The sequence below is a fragment of the Triticum dicoccoides genome, chromosome 5B (assembly GCF_002162155.2).
Source record: "Triticum dicoccoides isolate Atlit2015 ecotype Zavitan chromosome 5B, WEW_v2.0, whole genome shotgun sequence".
NCBI lineage: Eukaryota > Viridiplantae > Streptophyta > Magnoliopsida > Poales > Poaceae > Triticum > Triticum dicoccoides.
In genome coordinates, this window is record NC_041389.1 from 676,767,070 (window position 1) to 676,781,852 (window position 14,783).

Here is a 14,783-nt window from a genome sequence, read left to right on the forward strand (position 1 = left end):
CCTTTTTTTTGTTTTCTACTTTGTTTCCCAATAGTTACCGCTGCCATATGGAAACAGGGTGGCGGCAGCAAAACAGTCAAGGACAAGGGGGAGTGCGGCGCGACTCACAGAGGAAGATGGACATCAAATACATCAGTAGTTCAGTACACGTAGTCTAGAACTTTCTTTTAACACAAAAAGAATATAAGTTAGGATGGACATGAGAGGGAAAAAAAGTAGTGTACAATGTCTTCTAAAGTACTTCCTCCATCCCAAAATAAGTGACTCAACTTTACACTAACTTTGTACTAAAGTTAGTACAAAGTTGACTCACTTATTCTGAGACGGAGGGAGTATTAATCTATTCAATAATAATATTGCTACATGTGGTTTTGATGAAGTATCACAGTAGAGTCAGACGAGTAGCGTTAGCTGGTTGCTAGCATCATCAGGTTCATGTAGCCCCTGCACTGTCCTAGTCAGATCACTGTGCTAGCTTTATGTGTGTGAGTAAGTGAAGAATGGTAATGCTAAGCACCGTGTGGGTGACAGTCCAAGAAGAATGGTACCGGCTGCTTCCATTTAAAAGTACAATTGCTAACTACTCCCTCCGTATCAAAGTATAAGATGTTTTCTAAAATCTTCAAAGTGCACCGTTCGATCGCGCCCCTGATCGTCCCAAAAGTCACATGCGCTACCCAAAAAACACCTGATGGGGGTCCACCCTGGCAAATCCCAACACAACCATCACTCCAACCCACCCGCCAGCCATACACACACCGGAGGCGCGGACGCGCGTGTCCACTACTTCCTCGGGTCCGGCGACCACTGTTAACCGGCCACCGGAGTGCACCGCCGAGCACGCACGCGAGCACAGTCTCAGCAGGATACGGCTGGGAGAGTAGTGGCGTGCCCAATCCGAACATTGACGAGCAGCGCCGCGCCGTCACGCACCCAGGCCTCCATGCAGGCCGACGAGCAGTGCCTTGACCCTGCCGAAGGCGATGAGTAGCTGCCCTGGGCGGGATCTGTGTCTGCGAGTTGAAATGGCCGTCGCGTCACCGCGTGCCCAGACCAAGCTACTGCTGCTGCGGGCGGGATCGAGCTACGAGTTGAAGTCGCCGTGCACGGCTGCTGCTACTTCTTCGCATGATTCGGCTGGATCTGGCTGCTGCTGCCGCCGCTCTTGATTTGGTGCTTCCGTTGATTTTCATTTCAGGTCTGCAGCTGATTTGCTGCATCTCGCTTTGCAGCCGATTTGATGCTCTACAGTTACTGTACTAGTGGATTCAACACGATTTGGTGCTCTGTAATTTCTGAGCATGTGCAGTACAAGTGCATGGTTCCAATTTAAGTGCTCAGAACATGCTAGCCCCCCTTTTGTAATTCATCTACAAGTTTTCAGAAAATTCAGACTTTTATTGTTCTATCTTATGAAGAAACTACGTAGTCGCATATACGTGACCGTGGAGTTGCACATTCTCATCAACATAGTCGCACATGCATGGTCGCGGGGTTACACACTCTCGCTCGCATAGTCACACATGTATGGCCGCGGGGTTGCACACTCTCGCCCACATAGTCGCACACGCACGACTGTGGGATGTGCTCACGTATAACCGCGGAGTTGCACACTCTTGTCGGCATTGTGAAGATAGTGTGTAATTCACCAACCGTAACAAGTCAATTGAAGCCTATTCACTCTAAAACATGTTAGGTTGCTTAGAGAATTGGGATCTGGGTGTAAGTTAATCTATTGTTTACTATTTTTTGTTGACATCGATAGTAGTTGTAGTTACACACATAGTAGTCCTAGTTGGCACATGCATGATCACAAAGTTGCACAATCTGGTCCGCATAGTCGCATATGAATTGTCGTGGGAGGTGCTCACGCCCCGTCACGAAGTTGCACACTTTCGTCGGCGCAGTCGCACATGCATGGCAACAGAGTTGCACAATCTGGTCCACATAGTCGCACATGAATTATTGTGGGAGGTTCTCACGCTGGCCGCGGAGCTGCACACTCTCACCGGCATAGCCGCATACACATGGACACAGAGTTGCACAATCTCGTTCGCATAGTTGCACATGAATTATCGTGGGAGGTGCTCACGCATGGCCGCGAAGTTGCACACTTTTGTCGGCATAGTCACATATGCATGACCATAGAGTTCCACGATCTCATCTGCATAGTCGCACATGAATTGTCGTGGGAGGTGCTCACGCCCGGCCATGGAGTTGCACACTCTCGTCGGTATAGTTGCACATGCATGGCCACAGAGTTGCACAATCTCGTTCGCATAATCGCACATAAGTTGTCGTGGGAGGTGATCACGCATAGTCATGGAGTTGCACACTCTCGTCGGCGCAGTCGCACATGTATTTTAATTTTTGAAGTTTTTATCATTTTCTTTTGGTTTCTTTTAAAACAGAAAAGGCGATATGCGGGGGGTAGAATTTGAAAATTGCCCTATAGTGCCGTTTGTGTCTCCAACCGGGACTAAACGTTATTAGACCCCTTTTGTCCCGGTTTGTGGCACAAACCGGCACCATAGATTAGACCTTTAGTCCCAGTTCGTGTCACAAACCGGGACTAAAGGAGCTCGTGGAGCCCCAGCCTGACCCCAGCCTGCCACCATCCCTTTAGTACCGGTTCGAGCCATGCACCGGTACTAAAGGTTCAACACGAACCGGGACTAATGCATAGCCGTTCGAACCGGGACTAATGGTGCCATTAATGCCAATTCATTTATAAACCGGGACTAAAGAGCTAAACATTAGGTTGTTTTTCTACTAGTGCTTGTGTGCATAGTCGCTCATGCGTGGCCGTGGAGTTGGGACATTCTTATAGGATAGTCCCTCCAATGCGGTTGTGGGGCTGCACACGCGCGGCGACTACCAGGTAGTTGGACAGGGCACCGGGACAGCAGATGAAATTGCAATTTTTCACTGTTAGAGAGTAGGGTGGTGCCACTATTGAAAACTGCATGGCTTGGGCAACAAACAAAGTTGCAAATTCCTATCAGGTAGTTGCACATCGACTAGTCAGTTGCACAAAGGCGGGACAAAATTGCAAAAAAAAGTTTGTCAAAACATATCCATGCGGGATCTAGTTTCGAAGAGCACATCGCGATGATTTCAGCAGTGAAAGTGGATCTTAATTTCGATGTTTGGTTCAAAAAATATGGCTTTTTTAAGAAACAAAAATTGAAAAGCAAACTAGGTTGTCAACTTCCTTTTGTGTACTTTCCTTTTCCACCGGCCGCTCCGAAGCTCTACTTGGCGTTTGAGCGCCCACTGGACGGGTCCAAGATGTTTTTACATGATAGTTTAGCCAACAAAACATCACATATTTTGATACGAAAGTAGTAGTATAGCACAGAGATCATTTCAAGCATAAACATAAGGATAAATGGTTCTCAAATACAGGGCAGTAGCACCCTGATCACGTGATGATTCAGTTGTCCCTACTATTAAAATCTACTATTAAAGGCGAATGGGTGCATCATTGTATATATCTAGATCTGAAAACACGCATAATCATATGCCTGCCAACGTCACATGTAAAATGCATAATCTTAAACCTGTATAAGCGATGGCATGCTCCAGCAAATTCTATTATACAACATCCTGAAAGCACAGTATAGAAAATCTGATAGAGTATGCCTCGACCCATCCACAAGAACACAAAGTCAGCACTGTTCCCCACCTGGCTCATCTGCAACCGAGCAATCTGACACCCTCAACTCAGCAAACATCTCACTTGCTAAACAATCTGGACTGCAGATCACTAATTACATAACATTCTCACTAATCCACAATGAGATATGACAAAAACAGTTAGAACTGCTATTCAGGAAATGCATGCAGCTCCCTGTTCTTCTTGATGACGCCCTTGTCGCTGGCCATCCAAAAGCTTCCTCATACCCTCCTTCACATGGCCCTGGTTCAAGGAAACATAGGAAGGATTCAGCATCAGAATATTTTATTATCATTGGTCACTCAAATGTTATGTGTGTAAATCAAAGAATCAACTTTGATCCATCAACATAGTTTCTTTTATCGAAAGCTCCAGCTAGTACAGCTTAAATGTCCTCATATTGGAGACTAGCATGTCTTCATTTCATAGTTGCATTCCATTATAAAAACTGATCATACAAGAAGAAATGCGTGCCTGATGAAAACTTCCATGGTTCATGCACAAGCTCAGTCATGTAAAATGGACAATCCACTTGTGTTCAAGAAAAAATCTGATCCACTAAGCAACATTCTTTTTAAAAAACAAGTATTAACAAACTCAAGCATAAGTTTAAGAAAACAAATGATATTGTGCATAAGTATATGAAAAGAAAATTGCATATACATAACTTCAGCAAAAGCAATCTCATAAGCTTGGGGTTCACAGCTCAAAGGTAGGCAGTGAAAAATTACCCAAATTTAAGAAACAGTAAGCTAAAAATCCAGGTTTTGTAATAATATTAAAGGACAATGAAGTGGTCAACATGGTAACAAGGCTAGACACTTTCAGCTCTTATACACGTTTTATAGTTTTGTAGGTATTAAACACCATGTAATATTAGTCCACTAAATTGGTTACACAAGTGATTGCAAGACATCTTAAGGAAAGTAGTATTATCTAGTCACTTAACAAGTACTCCTTCCGTAAAGAAATATAAGAGCGTTTAGATCACTGATCTAAACACTCTTATATTTCTTTACGGAGGGAGTAATATACTATACTGTTAAAAAGCCTAAAGAATCAATCTTATTATACTAATTAACACAATCCCATGGTTATACAAAACAGTGCAATGAATCATGCATATAGCGAAACTATGTAACCTCAACAAAAGCAATATACAAATCATCTAAAGGACAAAAGGCAAACCTTGCAAGGTTGTTAGTGAGAGCAGGGAATATGGGCGGCCAAATCATTGTAAGAGGATGGATATCACCCAAATCCAGTTCTTCTTCTGCCATATCATACACTTTACGCAACTGCCTACACTTGACATCTAAGTGAAGTGCGCATCGGCCCATCTCCAAGAACACAAACTCAGCATAGGACCCCACATGGTTTATCCAGAGAGGAGCAGTGGGCTCATCCTCAACCTCGCAACCTGGAATCCTCAAATTAGCAACCATGTCACGCAAAGAAATGGTTTCCACCAGCAACTAGTTGTCCCCCTTGTGGAGCCAGATGTCAAGCTGAAGATTCTTAGCATGGATGAGATACACATCAGAAGCATCATCAGACGGTGCTAACATGGTATCTCTATCGCCATACTCCACCCCATGTGGGAGCTGAACCGTGGAGATGCTTGAGGTAGTCAAATCAAAGAAATCAATGCTGTTATGTGTGCTCGCTATGTAGATTTTATTGTTGGCGAGCACAGCTTTTGGTTCCCATTCCGGATCAAGAAGTTGGTCTCTGTCGAAGGTAAGACACGTGCGCCACACACCATCACCATGTCGCAACATATTTACGTGCACCGTATATTTTGTTCTCTGCATGTTAACCACAAGCAACACATGAAAGTAGGACACATCGTCGGCTTCTTCCACCAAGAGGAGATCATTCATACTATAGTAATAGTCGTCCTGGATTTGGATGTGTGGTAATGGTGGGATGACAGTCAGGCCTCTCTTAGGACATAATGGACTGTGCACTCGACTTGTGAAGTTGTTGTCGTTGACCAGGTTGTACAAGCTGACGAGGAATCTGCCTTTCCGGGAGCAGCGGAAGTTGGCCGGGGCGCCATGGTAGAAGCCCCAACCGTAGCTCTGCATAGTGCGGATGACGGTGGAAAGCTCTGGGGGCTGAGGTAGCATCGGGATGAAGCGAATAGAAGCCATGTTATAATCCTTCCTGTTCTCGATGTAGAAGCCGAGGAGGCGGGGCGGGTGGCGCTCGTGGAAAAGGCGGAGGAAGGCGGGTTCAGAGGTATGCTGGTACCAGCGCTTGCAAACGAGGGCGGCATGGACGAGGGTGGTGGGGAAGCCGACGCGGATGATGATCTCCCTGAGGAGGTTGTCGTCGTCGAGCACCTTGGATACCTTTTCAGCACATGCAGACATCACATAAGAATCATTCTTGGAGACCAACAAATGTTGATAACCTTCTCCAAACGTCCATGATGAGAAGTACTAACAAACAATCAAGAATAATGGCACGAACCTTGCTGGCGTGGTCAGTTTCTAGCATTGTATCAACACGAAATTGCTGAACCTCCTTCAGCTCCCAAGGTTTCGCTTTATCAGACTTTTCTTCTGAAATTCTTCGCTTTTTATCTACGCTTACAAATGCTGGATCACTGCCATTCTATCATCATCATGATAAAGTTAGATGATGCTTATATTGTTGTTGATAAGGTAAGCATGGAGGCATTAGAACATATGAAACTTGTCAAAGTATTTTTTTTCTTCTGGATCAGCATACCACTTGAGATGGCTTTGCAGGATATTTTGTGTCTAAGTGATCAGTTTGGCCAATGTTAGGAGAGATGCCCGCGACAATAGGAGGACCTGAGACCTATTAATTTAAATTATTCAGTGTTAGAAACTTTCTCAAAACTATACCCGCAACCTGTCCTGACAATAGAAGGCCAAAAAATATGTGCTTGCCTTCATCTCAGAAGCTTCATATGGCGATCTGAATACTTCGGAAGGCACATTACCAAAAGCCGGTAAAGATCTGAGCCCATCAGTATTTGCAAGTATCTTAAAACCACAATCTACTGTATTAACAGCAAGAAGATTGCCTTCTTTATTAAACCTTAACCATGGAAAGCTCTGTTAAAATGTACAGGAGGTTAGATTACCAAACGGAGAAAAAAGGTTGAAAAATAAAATAGGGAACATAAACTCACTGGCAAGCCTCCACCAGCTTCAATGCAGGTAAGCATCTTGGTGTTATCGGCATCCCAAAACATAATTTTGTTATCTTCGCCAGCAGCTAAAATGTGATTCCGAGCTGTATCAAACTGCACGACACCCTGCACTACACCAGATGGTTTTTTACGGAATCCAGAATATGACCTCTCGACAGATCCTTCAATTTGGTTCCACTCAACCAAATGTGTGTCACCCTCTTTGCTTGTTCCGCAAGAGAACAACCTTCAAATCGACAACAAGTAAATATTACATCAATGATAACTCGAAACACTTCTAGCGAGCAAAATAACACATCTATGTTTACCTAGTTCCATCGGCACTATTGAGAATTGCACCACACCATTTTCCTGGAACATCAAAGTCCAGCTTAGTTCCCAGATACTCATAAAGCCAGGTCTTCATTTTCCCATCAAGGGAAATTGAGAAAATAAACTGCAGGGTACACAATAAAATTATGTATCAGTACACCAGATAAAGGCTGATGTGCTTGAAAAAACTATGCATTCATAAATCTCTCTCAGAGCACAAAATACAAGCATCGTCCTCATGATGGCTCATACTGCCTCACTCCGATTATAATTGAGTAAACTTTTGAAGCATGCACTAAGGAGCAACCATCTATATCCGTTGCATTCTGAGATCTTAATGCGTAAATATTGTGTTCAGAAGACACACACCTTAACCTGGTCTATGTGATGGGGGCAAATAGAATATACAGGTGCCTCATGCCCTTCAAACGAATATATTTTCTGCCCATGCATGTCCCAGACCTATAAAATGGGAAGGAAGTTACAGCAGACCAGGCTGGGCGAAAAGGAAATAGATGATAACCATTTAAGTCATGTTAGATACCTTTATCAGCTTGTCATCTCCGCAAGTGACAACATAAAGTTGCTTACATGCAGTGGCGGAGCTACAACAAATAAGATGGGCGGGCCAAAAAAATTATTGACTCTAAACCATACAATTAAGTAGGCATTAGTAAGTGTGCTAGGGGAGTCGACGGTGTTGGATGGATGCATGCGAAGGAGACATGCACTGCTACTTTGGTTTGGTCTGCTACTGGATTGGTTACATGTACAAAATTCTTATTTCCCTCCGGAGCTGGGCGGGGCATGGCCTGGTTTTGCCCTCACATAGCTCCGCCAGTGCTTACGTGACCGAGAGAAAACTATGTCATTAACTCTTCCAGAATGAGCCTCAATCTGACATGGAGAACGAATGGGTTAGTAACAACAGTCATTTTATCCTTTTCTAAAAAACAACAGTCATTTTATATAATGACATGTAACATCTATATAATTGAAGTTCAAAGGCAATTAGAAGAACAAACCTCTACAAATTGATATGTTTCATTTGGATGCCGGTATGCATGCAGATGGATCAAATGCTTTGTAAACGCAACACCTAAAAGCCAAAAAAAAAAACTATGCTTAAACAACAATGGAGCACAATATGAACAACTTATGAATGCAATATAGAGTTGCTGGGTGAAGACTGAAATATTAACACTAACCAATCAAGTCTCCATCAGGGCTCCATGTAACTTGATTAACGGCCATGGAAGAGTCTTTAGCCATGACACCCTTCTCTCATACGAGATAAAACAATGAGCACATATATAATATCAGAACATGTAGGTTTGCAAACAAAGTACATGACTACAAGTAAAAGAAAAGAGGAGCAGATTACATACAGAAGTTTAACTTGTGCTCAGTTACCTGAAATTGTGTTGAACATGCTTGCATGTCCCAAATTTCGAAGGGCTTTGTGACCAGCCTCTCACGCATACTGATCTCCCATAGTGTAAATTCACCATTAGCAGATCCAACTATTTGAGCAGTAAACATGACAAGAAAATCAATAAGGTGTTGAATCCGAACATTCACCCAAATCACATGAAATACCTTTTGTACTTGCAAAGTTGCAGCTGCATTTATTTTTTCTGATATAGTAAATTAGCAACCTTGATCATACCTAGTAGTAGCGTATGACGAGAAGGATGAAAGTCCATGCTAGTTACATTAGATCCCTGTGATAGCGTGCAAGCTACTTTCATAGGAAGGTCATCCAATGACCGTGAAGGTTGAGGAATATGTCCGGTGGGACTCAGTTTCTCCATCAGATGATCCGATTCTGCAATTTGATAGTCTATTATAGTTGGGCATTTTCATCAGCGAAACCGATTGATAAATAATGCAATATAACTATATGAGTATAGAACTGAGGTCACAAATCACATTGACACATATTAGGCTCCCTTTGGTTCATAGGATAGAAAAAATGCAGGAATAGGAAAACACAGGAATAAAATAGGAATCCAGTGGAGAACAGAGGAGTGAAAAACACATGAATTATTCCAAGTTGGTCATTAGGTTTGCAGTAAAGGTAAAAAATTAACGAGTCTAACTAAAGTGAATAAATTGGCTTAACAAATTTGTGTATCGATAGACAAACTTGCCTAACAACATAATAAGAACACGTCTTATTTTCTCAATAAATGGACCCATCTAATTCATGTTAACCATAAATGGAAGTGGATTGAACCGAAAGAACCAACTCATGAACCCTTTGACGAAAAAAGAAAAATAACATAAAATAAAATAAAGAACTCGTTTAGGCACCCAGACAAACAGTCAAACTAGTGCACAAGCTGGTTGTCCAAATGAGCCTCCTGTAATCGCGGTGTGGAGAAGCCTTTGTATTTGTAACCATCTGTTGGTGTTTGGAATGGCTTCTAGCAACTGAGATATTGTAATTGGTACATGGTGTATATAAAGTCTCAAAAACGCCCATAACATCAACAAAGCGAAGGCATAATGCTCTTGCATATATCCACACAACGATACATCAGCGAAGAGATAGCCAAAATTCATTTTGGCACTGCAGTCTAAAGAAAATTTTGTAACCACGGCTCTTGCATATGACTCAACCTGGGATTGGGGCGGGTTCGCGTGGGTCCAAATGGTTGTTTTTTTGTGTGGTTCTCTAATGGCAAGGGTTCAAACGGGTTCAGCTAGAAAGTCATCTGGACTGGAGAGGGTTCAGTAGATTACTGACTACGTTGCGTAGATACTTTAGGAAGCACACATATCCAGCCAGATACTGCCCCGATACGTGTCCTGTAAGTATCCTTCAATTTATTGATTTGAAAAAAAGAAACAAATGTTTGATATGTGTGGGCATACTGGTGCCATACATTTTGGATACTGATATGCGTGTGAGTGCGATGTGAGAATTATGAATGTGATTACCTTGTTTGTTAAGCAATTTTATTGATACATCATCCATCGAAGGAAAATGAATGAATCATTGAATGAAGAACTACAATATTTTTTGAACACACCATTGGTTACATTGTAAGCATGATGTATCTAACCATTTCATTTGTTATTAGTATTTACTGCTGTACTAAATTACTACGTTTTGAAATCATGTTTCCATTTGGAAGGTCAGATGATCTAAAGGAAACCTGGAATATTTGCTGGAAGACTTCATCAATTCAACAAAAAGGTACGCTTCCTATCAAAACTCCTTATTGTTATAATTTTTAATAATTAAAATCTATATACAAACTTATCCCTGTGTCCTAGTTTTTTTTAAAAAAAATTGATGTATCGGGTGTGTCCGTTTATCACATATCCGATACGTATCCAAGTATCCAGGCAACATAGATTAACGATCTGGTGTGCTGCGGCCTGATCCCAAACCACACATGTGGAGATACTAAAGCTCCATTTGAGGTCATCTTGTATCAGCCTGCCGATACTATGCTAAAATGACAAGTAGTGTGATGTTGCTACCATGCTGAAATGCATTCTTTCACTTTGTATGGTGCTGCTATCTTGTACGGGTAACTAGTGATTCTGTTGTACCTAGGAAAATAATGAAATTGCTGCTGGATTAAATTCTGATGCGCCCCATCATGTGCTATTAGTTTCATGAGTTTTTAACCATGTTTTTTTTCTTCTAACCACCTTAAGAGACTTCCTTCCTTGCTGGCACATGTTGGAATGCTGATATGTGTAGGAATAAAAGATAATTCTGTTTTCCATGTCAAGAAATAATTGTTCTTCTATGCTGAACATTTATTTTCAGCAGGTTTGTTGATTGTCAACAGTTCTATGCTTACCATCATGTAGTACTATTTGATTGTGGGCATGGCTAATTTGAAGATACCTTTCGCCGTCACCGTCACTCTCTACTGCAGTGCCTTAAATCAGATTTTTATTATCGCTATATTTTGTATTATTAATGCATGGAGATACTCCAGAACACTTTCATTATATTTTTCCTTTTGTTGTGAAAATATTGTGCTGCATTGGGAAATACCATGTGTCCATGTGAGGAAAATTTAGTATATTGCACCTTATTTTAGATTCTTTTTTTATGCGCCGTACTGTACTCAGTGAAAGGTATCTTCTATGCCGAACATTTATTTTCGGCAGGTTTGTCGATTGTTAACAGATCTATGCTTACCATCATGTACTACTATTGGTTGTGGGCATGGCTAATTTGAAGATACCTTTCGCCGTCGCGGTCACTCTCTATTGCAGTGCCTTAAATCAGATTTTTATTATCACCATATTTTGTATTATTAACACATGGAGATGCTCCAGAACACTTTCATTATATTATATTTTTCCTTTTGTCGTGAAAATATTGTGCTGCATCGGGAAATACCATGTGAGGAAAATTTAGTATATTGCACCTTATTTTAGATTCTTTTTTTATCCGCCGTACTGCACTCAGTGAAGGTTTCATGTAGAATTATATGGAAGGGAAATGTCCATTGTATGGACACCCATACTCATGACTCAGTTATGGAAATTATCATATGAGTCAGTTAGCTGACCAGTGTCAGTCTGAGCTCTACTGTTTGGCGGGAGTCGTGTATACAGCTTTTCTGGGCATCCAAGGTTTCTAAATGGAGAATAGATTGAGTTGAAATCACAAATGTGAAATGGATTAGGCGGCTTGGAGCCTAGACGCTTATCAGTGGATTGAGTTGGTATAGTATGGGAGTGAGATGATTTTACATGGGTGTGGTTTGGCTTCGGTGCAGTGCAGGCTTGTCCCCATTCCCAGGCTGACATACAATGAAATTTAGATGATATATTTTTCTAAAAGAAGCACAAGCATGCCGATCATATGTACATAGGAGAAAGGGTGAAGAGACCCATACACAGCAGACTTGATGTATAAATTGATGATCCCATTGCAGCTATGGAAGCTTCAGGGAAAACCAAGGGAGCGGGGAAGGGTGGAGCAACTCGCAGGCAGCCTTCATGCAAGGTGTGCTCTGATCTTTGTCGTGTGGGAAGGTGGGACAACGACGGCTAGGGAGCCCCTCGTCTTGCTGCCCATGTATCTCCAGAGGTGGTAGTCGTCCAGCGCGATGTGTCACGGCTTTGGGTCATGCTTGACCTTGTATCAAACCCATCCTAGCCTTTTATTCGTGTTTGCTCGCTTTAGTACCTTTTCAGACTTTGCCGGACCTGTAAGGGCCTCAGTTTAAGACCGGACATGTGCCTCCGCTCTAAAAGAAAACCATCCACCTTCTACAATGGTGGCATGAAGCCAAAAAGAAAACGACTACTCCCGGTAAGCCCACCTGAACAACCTATATAGGGAAGAACAGCTAGAATGGTGACAAGTCGGCCCTAAACAACCTGTTAGCTACTCCCTCCGTCCGAAAATACTTGTCATCAAATGGATAAAAAGGGATGTATCTAGAACTAAAATACGTCTAGATACATCTCCTTTTATTCGTTTTGATGACAAGTATTTCCGGATGGAGGGAGTAGTTGCCAGTTGACACACCCTCCCCTCGTGCTCGTGGTAGACTCTCCTCAAGACAGCAGCAATGGACGAAGATGCATTGTCGAAGACGATATCATTTCTATGCTTCCATACTTACTAACAGAGATGGTGTGAAGATCCTTCCTCTCTCCTGGAACGACGAAGCGGACCAAGGAAGCAGGCAATCCATCCCCAGCGCGCGGAGCCCAATCCTCGCGGCCCCAAGCGGTCAAAACCGGATGCCGATTGCCGAATTGCGCGCGTGAAAACGAAAGCCACCGGCCGATGATCGATGGTCTCCGGGGCCTGAGAAGTGAGAACAGAGTGGAACCTGCGCCGCAGCGGCGCTCGACTGTCCCACACAATCTTCGCTGCCAGATCGTGATCTCTTCGGAAGAATCGGCTCGCGTACGCAGAACGGAGATGAGAAATTATGAGGCGGGAAACTGAGAAGGGAATCGTGAAAAGAAAATAAAATAAAAGAAAAAGGCGACCGGTTGCTGGAGGAGAGACCTTGGTCGGCGACCAGCGCCTGGGCGGGAGTGAGGAGAGCCGGTGACCCGGTGTAGAGTAGAGGGATCGGAGGTAGGGTCAAGAGATGGCCAGAAAAGAGAAGAAATCAGTAGGTAGGAGATGGGGAGATGGAGAGGAAGGGGTGGACTCACCTCGAATCATGCGTGGCCGCCAGGTCGGAGACGGGGCGGGTCGAAGTCGCCGGCGGCGCCTCTCCTCGTTTCTGTCGCTGGCTCGGCTCCGACCGCCGCCGTTATTTGCGGTGGAGACAGACTGCGGGATGACCTTTTTTTGAGCGAAAAACTGCGGGAGCTTACATTTTATAGAGAGAAAAGTTCACGGGTGCAGCGGCCTACTAACCCAGCCCAGCCCACCACCTATCGGCTTTCCCGAGTCCCGAATTCAAAGCCCATTTATGCGGAAATAAAAACTTACTGCGTGTGACTTTTATTCTCAAAGACGAAAAAATACATACATTTCGAAAAAGAACGAAAAAGGAAATTGTACTGTACCTGTTAAAGCCAAATGGATGGAATACAATCGCTTAGTTGACAAGGACGGCAAAGTAGTCAACGAATTTATTCGTCCACTCAGTTGATGCAATATCATTTAGCCGATTGTGAAAACCCTAGCGACTTCCCGCCGTCTTCCCATCTTACCGCCGTCAGGGTGCGTCGTCGGGCAAAGCCCTCACGGTGCCGGCAGCGAAGAGGTCCGGTTCGGGGGCAGCTTGTTGGGGGAGTCTTCAAGGTCTTGGAGAGCTACTACGGTTGGAGAAGGACACGAGAGCCTCCATGTCATACTAGGAGTAGGGGTGCAGGTCCACTGGCCTAGCGACAACGTCGATGGCAACGAACAGGTCCATGGACGGGAACTGCTGCCACAACCGCCGCCGGAGTGCTGGTTGTAGAGGCTCCTCCCCACCCGGAATGCTACTGGATGTACATTCAGGTCGAGTTGGTGAGGTTATTCATAAGCACATTGGCTACATGGTGACGCCCTTGAATTCGTCGGCCACCTCCTGGCCATCACGGTGGCCGATCGAGCAAAAAGTTGTGGCCTTCCGGCGAGCTCGCAACACTTAGGTACGTTAGCACCTCCACGTAGTAGGCGTCGCTCGAGTGGCGTGGCCTGCCTCCACTTCACAGTAGAAGTAGGGGTGCAGGTCCGCAATATATATGGCGACGAACGGGTTGATGAATGGGACGTGCCGTTCCAGCCACCGCCAGAGGTGCTGGTTGTAGAGGCTCTTCCCCACCCAGAAGGCCAGAATGCCACTGGAGGTATAGAAGGGTGGTCCTGGTATTTGAAAGGCCCCAGGAAAAAAAAATCAAATTAGGGGCCATGAAGTCTAGGCTTGTGTCTCGCTTATTGTTGTGAGAATGAATCCGACGGTAGTAAGTAGGGGTACGAATCGAGGCTAGACCTAGCTACGGCACAAGTATGACAAAAGTTTTACAAGTTTGGGTCCCTCGAGGTGGAGGTAAAACCCTACGTCTCAAGCTCTGGAATTCTTCTTCTTCTTCTTCTGTTTGAGGATTAGAAGTTATTGTGAACCCTAGTCCTAGAGTTAGGGGGTGACTTATATAGAGAGC

The 14,783-nt window shown here is 43.8% G+C and overlaps 1 pseudogene; it reads right to left on the reverse strand.

Annotated features, from left to right (window-relative positions):
• Positions 1–4,812: 4,812 nt before the first annotated feature.
• On the reverse strand, positions 4,813–9,031 carry LOC119306631 (annotated as a pseudogene).
• Between the last annotated feature and the right edge of the window lie 5,752 nt (positions 9,032–14,783).